Source organism: Lithobates pipiens, unplaced genomic scaffold (assembly GCF_037356315.1).
Source record: "Lithobates pipiens isolate NorthernLeopardFrog02 unplaced genomic scaffold, aLitPip1_a1.2 Scaffold_30, whole genome shotgun sequence".
Lineage (NCBI taxonomy): Eukaryota > Metazoa > Chordata > Amphibia > Anura > Ranidae > Lithobates > Lithobates pipiens.
In genome coordinates this window covers 138,155,814-138,174,092 of record NW_027507791.1, presented here as the reverse complement: position 1 = coordinate 138,174,092, position 18,279 = coordinate 138,155,814, and the positions used below count along the sequence as shown (strand labels likewise).

Sequence of the window (18,279 nt, the reverse complement as noted above, 5' to 3'; positions counted from 1 at the left end):
TTTTGATTCCTGTGATCTACAATCAACAGCCAGGCTGGGTGACAGGCTGGATAATATAGATCCTGGTAGTCTCCCCAGCCTGGCCATCGAGCGTGAGCAGACCTTAGCTATGTGCTGGGTCGGCCACAACATGTCCCGTCGGATCCAGGGGCGGCCGGTGAAATATATGCTGAGGGGAACACATATGACCGGGATACTGCTGTCTGTGTCACATTGTGCCGTGGCCGACAGCCACTCCGTACTGCTCGGGTGATAGGTCTGTCTGTGGAATGCGTTCAGCAGTCTCTGCAGGAGGGGTAAGTATGGTTCCACCTGTCTCGGCAGGATGGAGCAGCTGGGCATTCCCTGGGAGGTCGACTAGGTGGTCTCTCACTCTCCCTTTCTTCTCTCCCTGTCCCTTCCCTTCTCCCCATGCTATGGGCCGCTGTGTGACTGGGCACATGGGGGTGCGGTGCACGTACCTGGCTGGGGGGTCCTCCAGGGGGAGGGGCTCTGGATCCTGGCAGGGGGCTGCGCTGGGTGTTGAGGGTCCACTTTTCCTCTTCCCTGTTTCTGGGACAGTGGGGTGTTTGTTCTGTGTTTCACATGTGGGGAGGCCGCCTCATGCTCCGTGGCCATTTTCCTGCCAAGACAGGTGGAACCATACTTACCCCTCCTGCAGAGACTGCTGGACACATTCCACAGACAGACCCATCACCCGAGCAGTACGGGGCGGCTGTCGGCCACGGCACACTGTGACACAGCTGTTGGAGTATATAGCACACTGGCCGCCCCTGGATTTAGGCGGCACAGTGATGTAGTGGTTAGCACTCTCACCTAGCAGTAAAAAGGGTCACTGGTTTGAATCCCAACCACGACACTACCTGTCTGAAGTTTGCATGTTCTCCCTGTGCCTGCGTGGGTTTCCTCCGGGTACTCCAGGTTTCTCCCACACTCCAAAGACATGCAGGTAGGTTAATTGGCTTCTGTCCAAAATTGGCCCTAGTATATGAGTGGGGACCTTGGATTGTGGGCTCCTTGAGGGTAGGGACCAATGTCAGTGTGCAATGTACAGGGATAAGGACAATTGTAGACACTTACTCAGGTTGAACTGGATGGACTGGTATCACTGGGTGCTTGTTTCCTTCTAGAACAGCACGCTTTTCACACACCTCGTGGATGACACAGGGGAGAGCGGACAGCGGCAGTACAGCGCAGTACCTGGGTCAGGGTGGTGAGTTCTGTGGGGGGCTCCTCAGTCTGTGGCAGCTAGGAGGGTGGACATTTTGTGTCACTTGCCTTAGGTCCCTAAGTGGTGACAGGTGAGTGTGGGTCAGCATGGCGTCGGAAGCTGGTGCTTCTTCCCCAGACATCCCTGTTATTGCAACTGGTTCCCCTGCACCTGCAGTGCCTATGGATGCTCTGTCGGCAGTCCTGGAGGCCTTTGTTGCCAGGGTGGAAGTGGCGTGCGAGCGCAAGAGGGGTAAAAAACGCCCTCTCCCCCCACCGCCTTCTGTGGAAAGCTCTGATTCAGACTGGGCCCCGCTGTGACAGGCGGCCCCTGTTCTGACATATCAGAGGATGCAGACCAGGACTGTTCGGACAGTGAGGATGACTCTGTGTCTGGGTCAGCGCAGGAAAAAGCACTTGTAGGAGCACTTATTACAGTGGTGCGGGATACCCTAAAGATGAAGGATACGGCAGGGACATCTACAGAGGTGTCGGTCCCTTTCGGGTCCCACAAGCCGGCCCGCATGGTTAAGGTGTTTCCTTACACAACTTATTTTGATCCAGGTCAAATAAGGTAACCACAATATCGGTAAAAGGGACTCCTGCTTTCAAGGACCCTGCCAACAGAAGGACCGAGGCGGTTGCCCGGTCCATGTTTACCATGGTGGGGTCAGCATTGCGGCCAGTGTTAGCCATGGCCCTGGTGTCACAGGCGCTTACTGAATGGGCAAAATTGTTGCACCGTGAGTTGGAGAAGCAACAGGCTTCCCCGATCTGTGTGTATGTCTGTGATGCAGCCTTAAATATGGCCCCCTTGCTCTCTAGAGCCTCTGCATCAGCAGTAGTACTACGTCACCTGATTTGGCTGAAATGCTGGTCTGCAGACCAGGCATCTAAGAAAGCACTGGCAGACTTGCCCTCCCAGGGAGAGAGGCTATTTGCAGCTGGATGACACTATTAAGAATGTTACTGGGGGTAAGAGTACATTGCGCCCACAGTCCAGAAAAGGTAGGGAGCCATGCTGTAGGCAAGGGCCTTCCTTTTACACTCAGAAGTGGATTTTTCATCCGCCCGGGTTGGCAGGTAAGCGTTCCCAGTCCGACAAGGTGCCTGCTGAGGGAGAGAAGCGTCCCTGGTTTCGCAAGGCAAATAAGCCTGCGAGCAAATCTGTTACCGCATGAAGGTTTGCCCCGTCCGAATCTCGGGTGGAGGGGTCGACTTTGGGAGTTTACAGCCTGCTGGACCTCCCTACTTTCCGACCAGTGGGTCTGTGAACTGGTTTCATCAGGATACAAGATAGTTTCTTTCTTGTCCGCCAAACAGATTTTTTCCCTCCAACCTTCATCTTCTTTCGGCTCGTTGGGTAGCCCTGTTCGGGGCAGTACAGGACCTGCTGTTGCGTGGGGTGATAGTACCTGTACTGAGGTCAGAAAGATCTAAGGGATTCTACTCCAATCTGTAGTCCCAAAGAAGGAAGGGGTCCGTCCGCTCCTGGACTGCAACTCCCTCAACAGCTTTGTGAAGGTACATAGGTTCAGGATGGATTCAGTTCACTCAGTGGTCGCTGCACTCTATCAGTGGGATTTTCTGGCATTCCTGAACATCAAGGACGCATACTTGCATGTCCCCATATGCATCAAGCATCAGAGGTTTCTGTGATTTGCGGTCTGGGATGAGCACTACCAATTTGTAGCTCTCCCTTTTGGCCTGGCATCGGCACCGAGGGTCTTCACCAAGATGTTAGCCCCAATTTTGTCTTTGCTAAGGCAGAGAGAGATTGCAATCGTAGGATACCTGGACGACCTTCTTCTGAGAGCAGCTTCCGCCTCAGAATTAAGGGAGGATGTGGCAATCACTATGCAAACTCTTCGGGAGTTTGGTTGGGCACTGATCCTACAGAAGTTGTTGTTGGTGCCGACTCAATGCCTGGAGTACCTGGGCCTGCTTCTGGACTCCTCAGAGGTGAGAGTCTTTCTCCCTTCAGACAAGCTGCAGACTGTTCAAGCTGCAGTGAAGTTGTTGGTGTCCTGCAGGTGGGCGTCGATGTGTTTTTGCATGCGAGTCCTGGGTCTCATGGTAGCCACTTTCGAGGCGGTACCGTATATTACACATATTCCTCAATTCCACACTCGAGTCTTGCAAAAGGAGATCCTGTCCAAATGGGACAAATCTCCATTGTCCCTGGATTGTCAACTTTGGGTGAGCCAGCTAGTCAAGGATTCCCTGCTCTGGTGGCTGAGGTCTTAGTCCCTTCGGTCCGGGAAGTCGTTCCTTCCTCTTCATTGGATGATGATCACAACAGACACCAGCCTGACCGGTTGGGGGGGGGACTTTGGGGCGTACAGTCAGCCCAGGGTTGCTGGTCCCAGGAAGAATCCTGCCTGCCGATCAATGTGCTAGAACTTCGGGCGATCAGGCGGTGCCTCTTCACATGGTCACAGAGGCTGCATAACCGTCTAGTCAGGATCCAGCGAATGACGCCACGATGGTGGCATATGTCAACCATCAAGAAGGAACAAGGAGCTCGGCTGTAGCACTGGAGGTCGCTCACATACTGCGGTGGGCAGAGCAGCTCGTGACGGCTCTGTCGGCCGTGTACATTCCGGACGTAGAAAACTGGTAAGCGGACTACCTATGTCATCAGATGCTGGACCAAGGGGAATGGTCGCTACATCCAGATGTATTTCGGATCCTTTGCCTAAGGTGGGCCACGCCAGATGTGGATCTCCTGGCTTCTCGACTCAATCGGAAGGTACAGAGGTTTGTGGCCAGATCAAGAGATCCTGGGCGGACGCGGCATTATCGGCTGATGTATGCTATTCCCCCCCTCAAACTTCTACCACGCCTGCTTTGCAGAGTGGAGTCCAAGGGGATTACAGTAATTCTGATTGCCCCAGATTGGCCTCGGCGTCCGTGGTACGCCGACATAGTAGGAATGGTGGCGGATGTTCCTTGGCGACTGCCGAAGCGAGAGGACCTTCTCTCAAAAGGTCCAATACTTCATCCTGTTTTACCGTCACTGGCTTTAACGGCATGGCTGTTGAAAGCCAGGTGCTAAGGGACCGAGGTCTGTCGGATTCATGGCACATTCTACCAGGGCAATTGGTGCCTCTTGGGCTTTCCGACATCAAGCGTCCGTTTCCCAGGTGTGTAAGGCGGCAACCTGGTTGTCAGTTCACACTTTCACAAAATTTTACAAGGTTGATGTGACTGCATCTTCGGATGCTTGCTTCGGCCGCAAGGTTTTACAGACGACTGTTTAAGGTTGCAACTCCTCGGTTGAGCAGCTCTGGTTGTTATGGGGGGAGTTATTTTCTTGTTGTTCTCACCCCTCGTTTCTTTGACACTGCTTGGGGACGTCCCTAAGGTCAAGATGAAGATGCTTTGTCTGTCAATGAATGAAAGAGAAAATAGGATTTTTGTACTCACTGTAAAATCCTTTTCACTGAAGTTCATTAACAGACACAGCACCCACCTCTACTATTTATGTTTGTACTGCTTTTGACGAACTGACCTGCTGGATCCAGTGTGAGAGGTTATAGCCAGTAGGACAGCCCCCTGGGTGGTACTGTGCAAGTGTTGCTGTTTTCAACAATTTTTGCCTAGTCCTCTCCTAAAGGGGTGATATAAACCAAAGGTCAAGATGAAGATGCTGTGTCCGTCAATGAACTTCAGAGAAAAGGATTTTACGTTGAGTACAAAAATCCTATTTTTTCCTACTGACCATCAATGGAAGAACCTTTCATGGAGTACTAGGTTCCCTGAAGTAGTGAAGTCTTTCAGTGGGCTATGTCTAGACAGCTCTCTGGTACATCGGGACCTCTCATATGTTCAGAAACAACAACAGATCAAAAATCTAGGAAAGAGACCACCGGGCAGGTGTTCTTTTCCAAACATAGTTCATAGAACTCTTTATGTTGGCGGATGCTGGCTGTGACACCCGGTGTCAGTAGGAGGAGCTCCTGATGATGCAGCACTGTGATTGGCTGCACAGTATTGACATTATTGGATACTTATCCTACCGGCTCATGGTCATGGATACTTTACCCATGACAGCTCTAGGAGTGCTGATGGAGTTCACCCCACAACAAGACAGCGATGCATGTATGTGGTGGCTGAATGTTAAGGCCTACCTGTGTTGTTATCACATATATGTGTACAGCTATTGTAAAGTGGTTAGTGGTCGTATTTCAGGGGTACAGCAGGGCTCACTTCACCAGGGCCGAATACTGTTGTCCAGTTTTTAGAGGTTTTATTTTCTGTATGTGCCCCTATTTGCTTAAAGTTGCTGAAAATGTTTTTATTGGCTTATAGCTGTAATGTTTTTATTGCTGTATGTGTTTTCTTTTCTTGGTGACAACCCTTCCCCCTATTTCTTTTTCTGGTGTCACTTGTGAAAGAAATGAGGAAAACATATCCCAGATGAAGTTTTTCTTAAATTATGAGGAAAGATTAGCTGAACTGAACCTAATTTCTCTTGAGAAGACACCCTTATGGGGGGATATGATCACAATGTATAAATATGTAAGTGTCAGGTCACCTTGAGGCGATGTGACAGATGCACACCGTAGGGATCAGGAGTGCACCTCAAGGTTGTGGACCCTACGGCTGACTGCTGCAGACGGGAGACAGATTCCACTGGGGTTAGAGCATAAGATTCCCTGGGGCGTGGAGTCTAAGAGCCAGCAGGTGTTCACCAGCGCCTCTAGTGGTGAGGATGGACTTGGCTGCAACTGGCTCCAGGTCGCGACCCCCAGGGTCCCCCAGCTCACACCCACAGTAGGCAACAGGAGGATAGGGATAGTGAGGGACAAAGCCAAGGTCGGGCCACAAGCAGACAGGAATAGTCAGGGACACGCCAAAAGGTCAGGATCACAGGCAAACAGGGATAGTCAAAGACACGCCAAAGTCGGTAACGGAACAACAGAAGAGCATACGGCAGGTAACAGGAAGTTAACACACAAAGGTTGATCAGCAGGGTTGGCCTGCAGTGTACAGGTTAATATAGAGTTCTCTGATAGGAGCTAGGGTGGAGTCATGCCAGAGGATGGATTACAAAAGCAGTCAGGTGAGGGTCGGCTGGTCTCTAGAGATGAACACATGGATACAGGTAAGCACACAAACACTATTGCAAAACCATGACAGTAAGCGGTCTATATTGCAAAACAGATTTATCGAAGGAGCGATCCCCGCTGAGCAAACGGATATCCACAGAGCGATCCCCGCTGAGCAAACGGATATACACAGTGTGAAAGGACCCTAAGAGAGTACTCCTAATCTCAGCTCGTTACCTGTATAGAAGACACCTGGGAGCCAGAAATCTTGTTGATTGATATGGGATCAAATTCTTATCTCACTCATTAAAGTGCAAATCAATGTATAATTTTTTTTAAATATTTCTGGATATTTCTGTTGTTATTCTGTCTCTCACTGTTAAAATAAACTTACCATTAAACACCATTAAAATTATAGATTGATCATTTATTTGTCAGTGGGCAAACTTACAAAATCAGCAGGGGATCAGATACTTTTTTCCCTCACTGTAGTAACATCAGGGGGTAGTTGATCCAGGGTATATCCAATTGCCTCCTGGGGGATCCGAAATAAATATTTTTATCCGCTGCAGCAAATTGGACCATGCTTTATTGGGGGATTTTTGCCTTCTTCTGGATAAACTGTTGGTATAGAATTCTGTATATGGAGGTTTTCTATTTGTTTTTCATCTTTTATTGGTTGAAGTAGATGGACTAATGTCTTTTTTTCAACGTAAATATGTAACTGTCACAGACAAAAATACAATCCAAAAATCTATTTTTACTCTTCCCCCATTTTATCCTTAACTAACAAGCAATATTTTGGTTAGAGTCAGGCTGTAAAACCACCAGTAGGAAGAAAAAAAATCCCCCTTTGATGAGTCAGGTTGGGATAACATATGTAATAATAGTATTGTCCTTGACTCATTTTCCATATGGTATGTATCACTTCAACTTGATGAATCAGGGCCAATATAGATAGCATAGCCTTTGACTTTAAAATACTCCAATATAATGCTTCATGCACACTTGAGCTCACAAACACTGCTTTTACAGCCGTTTGAGCATTTTTTTTCTCTGCTTCTAAACACCCCTCAATGTTAGCCCGTGTGTCCCTGTACACTATAGGTGTTTACAAGAGCTTAGACGCAGGGGTGTTTAAAGGCAGAAAACAAAACACCAAAAGTTGCGTTTAGCACTTAAAGGGGTTATAAAGGTTCATGTTTTTTCACCTTAATGCATCCTATACATTAAGGTGAAAAAACACCTGTCCATGACTGGCACCCCAGCCCCCCCCCCCATGTTTTACTTACCTGAACCCTCAAATTTGTCCCATGGGGACTCTCTCTGCAGGGGGTTGATGGCTCTAGATTGGATAGATTGATAGCAGCGCAGCCATTGGCTCCCGTTACTGTCAATCAAATCCAATGACGTGGGTGCCAGGGGGCGGGGCCGAGTCCTGCATTTGGCCTCTATGGACGCCGAATGCTGGACTTGGGCGCGTGCCCACAAGGTAACCCCCCCCAGGAGATTGCTTCTCCCAGGGGGCTATCTGATGTGGGGAGTGGCTGCGAGAGCCGCTGACGGACCCCAGAAGACGGTGTTCAGGGCCACTCTGTGCAAAACAAGCTGCACAGTGGAGGTAAGTATGACATGTTTGTTATTTAAAAAAAATAAAAAATACCGAACCTTTAGTGTCACTTTAAGCGTTTTTCATTGTAATGGCCAGAATATAACAGTAAACTGAGTATAGCCTCAAGTAAGAGATAAGGGCAACACACATAAGAGTACCATCATCAAGATTAATGATTTTTCACGAGATAAGGGGTTTTGGGGGTGCCGGGGCAGTTGCTGATGCTGCTCCCTTTGCATCTAAACCCAAGGGTTTTTTTGTATGGACTATCTCGGTACTTGGTAGAAAAACACAGAAAATGATTTATAAAAATTACAGGTTGTTTAATAAAGACAAAAAATTATACATCAGTACATCGACAATATTAAAATCATATACACCGCAGTTTAACAAACTAAACTAGTTTCCAAGTGCTGCTTATTGCCTTGCAGCACTTTATTATAAGTGCATACAGTTTATTTGTACCCCCCTGCAAATCCCACAAACACGTGTTAAACCTGCCAGTGGAGTCCACCCAGGGCCCCTTTCACAAGGAGCAGATCCACTCAGCGAAGCCTGCGAGCTCAGCAGGAGATTGCTCCATTGATCTCCGCTGACCCGGTGGATGACAGGTCCGTTTCTGCTCACTGAGTGGGGAGGGACCTGTCAGAGCGCCGCTGATTTCTATGGAGAGATCAGACAAAATGGACAGCATGTCCGTTTTCATCAGATCTCATCCAATCCGCCAGACGGGTGGCTGAACATATCGCCGTGCGTCTGTTTTTAGCGGATCGGATGGCAGACGGGTGTCAGCGGACACATCTCCACTGACATCCGCCTGCTCATAAGAGTCAATGGATGGCCCACTCAGATCCACCTGAAAAATGGACAGGCAGGATCTGAGCGGGCTTATCATGTGAAAGGGGCCTAATACAGCTTCATTTGATGGTGTGGCAACAATTCTGCACTGCTAATGAATTCAGAGAAGAGTTGTCACTCTCATATAGGCTGTACCTGCCTGTCCTACAGTGGGCTAAAAAAAAAGTTGCAAGGCATTCGCTATCAGTATTGTCATTTAAATTTAGATACATTTATTGGTATTTACATAAAAACACAAGGGAAGGTACTTTCACATATGATATAATAAATATAGGACACAAACTTTTGTAAATTTAAAATTAAGGATTTCATAAACACTCCCCCCCCCCTTTTTTCCCCCTCACGTGTGGTACAATATACATGGGGCACAAACACTTGAAGACTTAAAAGGGGCACAACATATACGTGGCATAAACACTTGAAGATCTAAAAAGTGACACAGCATATTGGGGGCACAAACACTTGAAGATTTAAAAGTAAGTATTTTATAACACCTCCCCCCCCCCACTTTTTTTTTTTCTCTTCTCTCTCTCTTCCCCATAATGTTATGTACAACATGTAAATACCAAGAAATTTAAAGGGAGCATTTTATTTATAACATCTTAAGAGGGATGGGGAAGAGGAGGGGAGGGGCGTTGGTGGGTGTCATTGGAGGAGCCAATCTCTGTGGTCGATATATATTTATAAGGTGATATTTGATATCTTTCTTTTCCTTTCTTATATGGATATGCCATGTAAATGTTAACTGTAATAAATGGAAAATGTTTAATAAAGATTGAATTATGAAACAAAATCTGTATTGTCACTGAAATGTTAAAAAGGGTGATTGGCAATTACTTTGTATATTTTTCAATGTTCTGACAAAAATGTAAAACCTTTTTTTAACATATGCATGTAAAATCAGGTCAAATATATACTTTCTTTACTTGACATATCGCATTGAAATCGAGTAATCAACTGAGATGCTAAATACTGCTCTAAAACTTCAAAACTGTAGTAAATATATTTATTTTTGTCACAGTGACATGAAAGGTCAATGATAAATAATAAAGTTTGCAAATAAGTGCATGCAATATCAACAGTTAGACACATATATCAGGACTAAAATACAACCTTCCTTAGTTGAGAGACAACTAACTATATTTGAACAATTATTAATAAAGGAACAGACTCATAATCTATCATCTATATATAAGCTCCTACTTCCTACGGAAATGCTAAATGAACTAATATATATGAAAAAAATGGGAAAGGGAAACGAGGAGCTTGATCGCATCGGTAGAATGGGATAGAGCATTTTCCTTGGCACATAGAACCTCAATAGCGATAAGAAATCAAGAAAGGAAAATATTGGGCCATGAGATACAATAAAGCGTAACAATTTCAATATTGAATATATTCTGGGAGCTAGAAAGACAATTAAGACAGATATCCTCCACCATATGATAACAGTAGCCAAAAACGATAATAGCCCCAAAGTGGGGACAAACTAACAGTCCCACAATAGCAGAATGGATTTGTGAGATGAGTGAAATACAGCAAATAGAGACAATGATAATGTTTGAAGAGAAAATTAACACCCAAGATGTAGAAATATGGGGAAAATGGGGAGAGTTTAAGTCTTCGGCAAAGGTACTTGAATATTTATGAAAGAAATGAACCACCCTTAAGCATAGAGTTTTTATTTATTTATTTTTGGGACGGGAGATGTGGTTGTTTAGAATGAATGGTAGGAAGCTTAATGTAAGTGACCCTATGTATAAGAATAAAATATTGAGATTGTTTTAATATATAGCTAATATATAGAGTCAATCATTCTGAAAGCTGTGAATTTGTATCTGTATTTGTATTAAATGAAAAACAATAAAAAAAGATTGAAAACAAAAAGTCTGCAAACCTTTTGGAATTTCCTAGATTTCACCATAAATAGATTCAATATGTGGTCCAATGTTATCCCCTTCACACCGACCTAACGCAACTATGCCTTCGGCTTGAAGGAGTTGTACAAGGGTGATGCCTGCCGCTGCAGATGTCCGCAGGTTGGCTGGAGACCTGACAAAGGCAGAATCTGCTTTGATTGGGTCTTGGATTTAGTAACCCAGAAGCAACTTCATGACATCACTTCCATTTTATGGAAAACTCAAAGTCGCCAAATATAAAAAAAAAATTACAGCATTCAAAAAAGCCAAACCAGATCTCTCCATAAAGAGTACCTGTCACTGCCTATTACTGTAACAAGGCATGTTTACATCCCTTGTTACAGCAATAAAAGTGATCAGAAATGTATTTTTTAAAGGGACAGTGTAAAATGTAAAAATGTAAAAAAAAATAAGAAAACATTTAAAGCTCCCTATCCTTCTGGGCTTGCGCACAGAATCGAACACATATGTAAGTCTTGCTCGCCAATGTAAACCACACATGTGAGGTATCGCCACAATCGTCAGAGCGAGAGCAATAATTCTAGCACAAGACCTCTTCTGTAACTCTAAACTGTTAACCTGCAGACATTTTTTAAATGTCACCTATGGAGATTTTTAAGTACCGTAGTTTGCATTCCACGAGTGTGCGCAATCATAAAGCATGACATATTAGGTTTCTATTTACTTGGCGTGACCTCATATTTCACATTATACAAAAAAATTGGGCTAAGTTCACTGTTTCTTTTTTGTTTTGTTTTTTAATTCATGAAAGTGTATTTCTTCCAAAAAAAAATTGCATTTGACCGCTGCGCAAATACAGCGTGACATAAAATATTGCAATGATTGCCATTTTATTCTTTAGGGTCTCCGCTAAAAAAAAAAACATATATAATGTCTGGGGGTTCGAAGTAATTTTCAAGCAAAAAATACAGATTTTAACTTGTAAGCAACAAGTGTCAGAAAAAGTCTTAAGCGTGAAGGGGTTAAACTTTGTCACGAAAATAGACAAGCACAAACTGCTTAAACAAATAACGCACAAATATCTGTTTACTAAACACAGTTTTTAATTGGTCACATTCTGGGCTACAAAAAGTATGTGAATATTTGTATTTATTAATTAATAAAACCCACTTAGCAATATCCTCAACCAAGCATTTCCTTGTTAAGGTGAAATTTTGAACCATTCTTCCTAAGGAAACTTCTGACTGTTAAAATTTAATTGATATTTCCAGACCTCTTTTCATGAACAGTTCTCATCGGGTCATGGGACATTATTTCCATCAGGTTGGGGTCTGAGCTTTTTTTCAGAATGTGATTTTTTTTCCCATGTTTAAGCAATTCTGTCTTTTAATTACTTTTTTGTATTAGTTCATTATCTTGCTCAGTCACTCAACTGCTCGCCTCACCACCCTCTAGTGCCCACGGTCATCTTAACCTTCAATTAGATTTTGTGGGAAAAGAGGTCATATACAAAGAAAAACTAGAAGAACAAATCTGTATTTGTGTTAAATAACTGTTACTTTGCAGTATGTATCCCTAAACCAGATACAGTTTCACAGTTTTTGTTAACTTTGTAAAAGATGGTACTGATTACTGATAGGGTATTCCAAACATACTGAAAGGGTGCTCTAAATAAACATATATTTGCTAAATCCTTCAACCTCCCAATCGCCCCACCTGGACCTTAGGATGGTCATGCACAGTTCAACCCCTACAAATGATGCTCTTGTTTTCAGCAATCCTTGTGACATTTAGGAAAGGACATGGCTGTTTATGAATTTCCAAAGACTACTTGTAGTTAGAAAGGCCTTTATAAGATCTCAACAGAACCTGGAAATAGGTTTGAGGATAGACAGATGTCTTACTGTTGGTTGTTCTTAGTGAGATATCTTCTTATAGCTAACATAGGTACCTATGAAAATAAGGCAACAGTCCTTTTTTTTTAAAACAATATATCAAACCAGAAAGGCTATCAAACCTATACCAATAATAAATAAATAAAACCTGTATCTTTTGTATTGAACTGTACTGTAATTGTGTTGCGCCCCCCCCCCCCCCATACATTGTAAAGCTCTGTGTAAACTGTTGGCGTTATATAAATTGTGCATAATAATAAAAAAAGGGGGTTTTATGTTTTAACCTAATACATTAACAATATCCAAATAATATATACACAAAATCATTCTGCAGTGAGTGATTTATGAGGCTGAGAAGCCTGACACTAAGCGATATATACCAGAATATCCAACTCCCCATTCTTTTTTTTTTTTTCCTATGGTGGTAGTAAAATTTACCTTTGCATGGACGGTTTTACCATATACCATGCACAACTGTCCTCCATATTTGTCAAAATTCTGGGACTTCTGTAGACCTGGATCTGATATTGATAGATACTCTTATATTCATTTTCCTAAGATTCTAAGGATAAGGCAAATTTACCAAAGCACATATTTAACACTATACGAGCTGTGCTTGCTTCAACCTTCCAGCTTGGTCAAAGGGAAATTTGAATACTATAAATACCCCTACACATAGCCAGGTGTTTGACATGGAGACAACTTTGCTGGGCTAGTTGTGAAATTTGCTTGCTGGGTATATCACACTTAAATTGTTAATGCAGCTGTTTTGGAAGAATTGTGGTTCCAGATATACATTTTATTCTAGAATCCTTTTATATATATATATATATATATATATATATATATATATATATATATATATATATATAGGCTAGGTATTGTCTGTACACTAGTTAATAAATATCTTTCAAAAGACAAAATAACAGGAAAAGGGAGCAAATAAGAATTCATTGTAAGGGTTAACATGCACTTTAAACATTTATTGGCAGTTAACTCATTGATATCAGCATTTTATAGTCCAGGGGTATTCCTTCCCCAATTAAAATGTGTGTACATAAATTTGTTTACATAAGAACACATTGAAAGAATTAGCCGAAATTATGCATTTGCAATATTTTTCTAAAATATTTATGTATGTTAATTACATTTACATGCTGCAATGAAAGAAAGATGTCTAAATGTTGCTTAAAAATCAATCCGAATTTATTTTGTTACTTTATCAATTGATTCATGTTAAATATAGTTAACCCACAAATTTTAGCTACACTTTTTCTACTATTGCTACAATTAAGAGATAATAAATGTTGTTTACAAGAGTGCAAAAGTTATCATTACTGCTCTACTAATTAGAAATGTACAAAAAGATAGCAGATTTTCTTAATGTGACATTTAATATCTATAAACAAATCAATATTTGTTTAAAACCGTTTAGAAAACCAGTCCTGGATCATCCCTTCTAAATTTAGTGGTCCCCCACCAAGACATTTAATACCATTTATCAATCATCAGTTTACAGATGTCTCACCTAATGGCATCAGCAAGGTATCAAAGATAAATGCAGGAATCTAGGTAAGCTTTAGCATGACAGAAGGGATACACACAGGATCCAAACCAATTTTTATTGGAGTGTGCCTGATGTATTTCTACTACAATATGAAGGCAAAGCATCGATTGTACTCCTGTTTTATGCCCCATATACACACAATGAGATTATCGGACGAATGATCGTCCGTTTTTTTTGCATGCTAATCTCAGATGGAATCTGATGAGTTTACTAAAGTCACGAAAATTCCCGCACGACAGAAAAAAAAAATCGGAAGTGATGTCATGTGTTGTAATGCATTTGTATTGCATTTTCGAACGATAGCGATACTGATTAAACGAAAATTGTACGATCTGGCATCGTACAAAAAAAAATTCCTTGCATGCATGCCCGATAGAATAATATCGGATGAACTGTCCTGATTGGCTCTTGAAAGCTCTGTACGAACAATCCGATTATCGTACGATCGATTAGAAATCTATTTTCCGTACGATTTTCTGATTGTGTGTACGGGGCATTAGGCTGGTATCAATTCTATAATAATCCATTAAAATAAAAATGTAAAAAACAGAAAAGAATCAGGCTTGACATTCTAATGCCCCATACACACGATGAGATTATCGGACGAATGAACGTCCGTTTTTTATTGCATGCTAATCTCAGATCGAATCTGATGAGTTTACTAAAGTCACGAAAATTCCCGCACGACATAAAAAAAATTCGTACGTGATGTCATGTGTTGTAATGCATTTGTATTGCATTTTCGAACGATAGCTGTACTGATTACACGAAAATCGTACGATCTAGCATCGTACGAAAAAAATTTCCGTGCACGTCCGATAGAATAATATCGGATGTACTGTTCGAATCGGCTCTCGAAAGCTCTGTACTAACGATCCGATTATCGTACGATCGCATCGAAAGCGGTATTTTCCGTACGATTTTCGTATCGTGTGTACGGGGCATAAGGCTGGATTCACACCTATGCATGTTTAGTGCTTTTTGCATTTTGCAGATTTGCACTACAGAACGTGTTCCATAGGAAACCATGGTAAATGGACTCTAGTGCAAATCTGTAAAATGCAAAAAGCACAAATAATGCATAGGTGTGAATCCAGCCTTAGAATGTGAATCTGATTCTTTTCTATTTTTATTTGAATGGATTATTCTGTTCTTGATGCCAGACAACATATTGCAGTATATTATATATACAGCATATATACCGTATATTATAACTCATGTAATTTTTAAACAATAAATATACAAATGTCCTATATACAAATATAGGTATAAATGAATAAGACGTGATTGATTACACATATATTTCCTATCTTCGTAAATGATCGCTATTAGACAGTTCTAGTGTATATAACTAGTATAATTTGTGTATGATGATGGGGACACTTGTCACAATGTCACTACTACTACTTTTATCTCATACAAGAATGTAGCAAAGAAGAACATCTAAGAATGTTTCAAGAAACAGATCAATGTGTAAAATGTAAACCTTATCCTATCCTTTCCTGGTACATCATGATACACAATAGAATAGTCTTTCTTTTAAACCGATAATGCAAAAAAATATATAAAATAATATAAAATGTTTTAGTGAATTACATGCTGCAGTTAGGAAATCCTTCTCATTGCATCTAATAATACTGATTTACTGGCCACTATAGAGCTCATCTTAATACATAGATTTTAAGGACGTAGTATAAATGATTTACAAATGACTTTATGATCCCGATTTCTAGGATTGTTTGCCTTGGCAGATGGAATGCTAGCAGCGGGCTGTGTGTGACTATAGCGCTGACAGTGTGGAAGCGCAGCAGGTAATGAGGCTGCACGGTGACTCCCCGGACTCCGCCTGCTGCTCACGCTGGAAGCAGAGCTGGCTGAGCGCACAGGATGCCAATACCCCACCACCACTAAGGACGCTTCTGCTTACATGGATAGAAGCGATCCGGGACTTTTTGTTTTCCTATGGTGGAACTACAAATCTAAGAATGGAGTTGCCAGCAACGAGGAGTTATTGCTTCTGGTACACTAAAGATGTCAGTTACCGGTCGCCATTTGTTCCATGTACTGACCAGTCTGCCCAATACAAAGGGCAAGGAGCACAGATCAGTAGACTGGCATGGTTCTGGATCTGGAGACTGTTAAGGTGCTGGCAGTAATCCTTTCCTGGAAAGCCGATGCGAGTTCAGAAAGCTCGGGCTATGTACAAAGCTTTACAGTGCGAAGACTTCGCTTGCTGAATGCCTGCGGGCTCTCACGGTCACTGTGTATGGGACAGGCTTCAGAGACAGACCACTGATACAGTCCATGGTCAGTTCTTCTTTGGGGTTGGCATGGAAAGACAACTGATGCAGCATAATAGTGGTGAAGAGAAACATCTGCAGCATGGAAAGCTGATCTCCAATACATCTCCGTTTCCCCATCGAGAAGATCATCACCCCATTGGTAAGATCTCTGTCCAGTTGTCCATGTTCATCCAGGAACCTCTCAGGGGCAAAAATGTCAGGATTGTTCCATGTGGTCTCATCGTGGTTTACTGACCACTGGTTGACAAAGACCACGGTGTCCTTGGGTATGCAGAAGCCATCAATGATGACATTGCTGGTGGTGGAGTGCGGGATGGTCAGGGGTACAAAGCTACTGAAGCGCAGAGCTTCATAGATGAAGGCCTGCAAGTAGGACAGTTGGGGTTTGTCCCCAGCAGTAGGTAGCCTGTCCTGACCCACCACTCTGTCAATCTCGTCTTGTATCTTCTGCTGGATGTGTGGATATTTGATGAGTAAGAGTATGATCCAAGTCAGAGCTGTAGAGTTGGTGTCCTGACCTGCACCTAGAAGATCTGTCACAATTCCCTCCACATAGTCTTTGCCCAGACCAGTTCCCGACCCATGTTCTATAACACCTATGAACGCATCGCTCATGTCTCTGGTGACCTCGGGTTTGTAGGTCTCTCGGTGCTGGGTAACTTTACTTTTCACGAAATCAAAAAACTCCACGTTCAAGTCCTTGAAGCTACGGTAGAGGCTCCTCACAGGGTTGGGGAAGGCTTGGAGCCAGGGCATGATGTCCACTAGACTTCCAGCACCCACTGTTTGTCCAAATTTGTCGTTTCTTCCAACCAAGGCTTTGAACTCCTGGTCATCATGGCTATAGCGTTTTCCAAAGCACAAAGCACAAATGACATTGGCGACAGCCACAGTAAATGCATGGTAAGGGTCAAAGCATTGACCTCCAGAACTTAAATGCAAGAAAACCTGGATCAGGTCTTGGACTTCTGATATTACATGCTGTTCAAATTGCTTTTTGGTTTCTGTATTGATGGTGGAGAATGCTCTTAGGGTTGAGTGAGCTATTCTCTTTTGAATCTTCCACATGTCACTGTAGCCACCAAAAGCCATACTCTTCCCTCCAGATATAATTTTGAAGGATGCAAAATTAGGTCTTCCTGCAAATTCAGAGCTGTGCTTCACCAGGGCTTCTCTGATGGTGGAGCTTCCATTTAGGACCACAATGTCATGGCTCCCCAGTCTGATCTTAAACACATTTCCATACCTCTGAGCCATCTTAGAGAACGTAAGGTGAGGTGTTTGTCCTAACTGCATGGCATTTCCCACAAAAGGCCAGGGAAATGGTCCAGGAGGGCTCCTTTTCTGCCCATGGCTCCTTACCCACATGCAGGCTTCCAGGCAGACTAGAAATACAAATGAGAACATCAGGGCTGGTTGCACACTGCCCTTCCATCCTTCCCATGGTCCTTCTCTTCCTAAGGTGTCCATTTGACCCTTCTAGGTATTTTCTGAATCCTTTTAATCAATGGTATGAAGTGTGCAGCTGTTGGGTTGCTTGGCTAATTAGTTCAGGGTCTGTTTTTTCTTGAAATTTAACTGCTCTTTGTAGACTACCAAAATTATTAACTGCTCATTAAATATTTACCCTGTATCTAGCTGCTGTATGTTAAAATGCAACTGTCTGTCTTTTACTTATAGTAAGTAACTGTGAAGGGGGCAGAACTTCTCCCCTCCCATTTTGGAGGTCCCAACATCTTATCCCTGCCCCACAGAACACTTTGGCACGTGCTCTCATTCTGCAGGAACCTCTAGGCATTTAGCTGGATGCAACAGCAATGACTGGAAGTACTGCATAACTGCTCAGAGTAGACCATTCTGTGGACCAATCTTGGTTGATTGGTATAAGAAACAGATCTATT

General features: G+C 43.0%; 1 pseudogene; it reads right to left on the bottom strand.

Moving 5' to 3' along the window:
* Window positions 1-15,477: 15,477 nt before the first annotated feature.
* Window positions 15,478-18,026, bottom strand: LOC143943254 (cytochrome P450 1B1 pseudogene; annotated as a pseudogene).
* Between the last annotated feature and the right edge of the window lie 253 nt (window positions 18,027-18,279).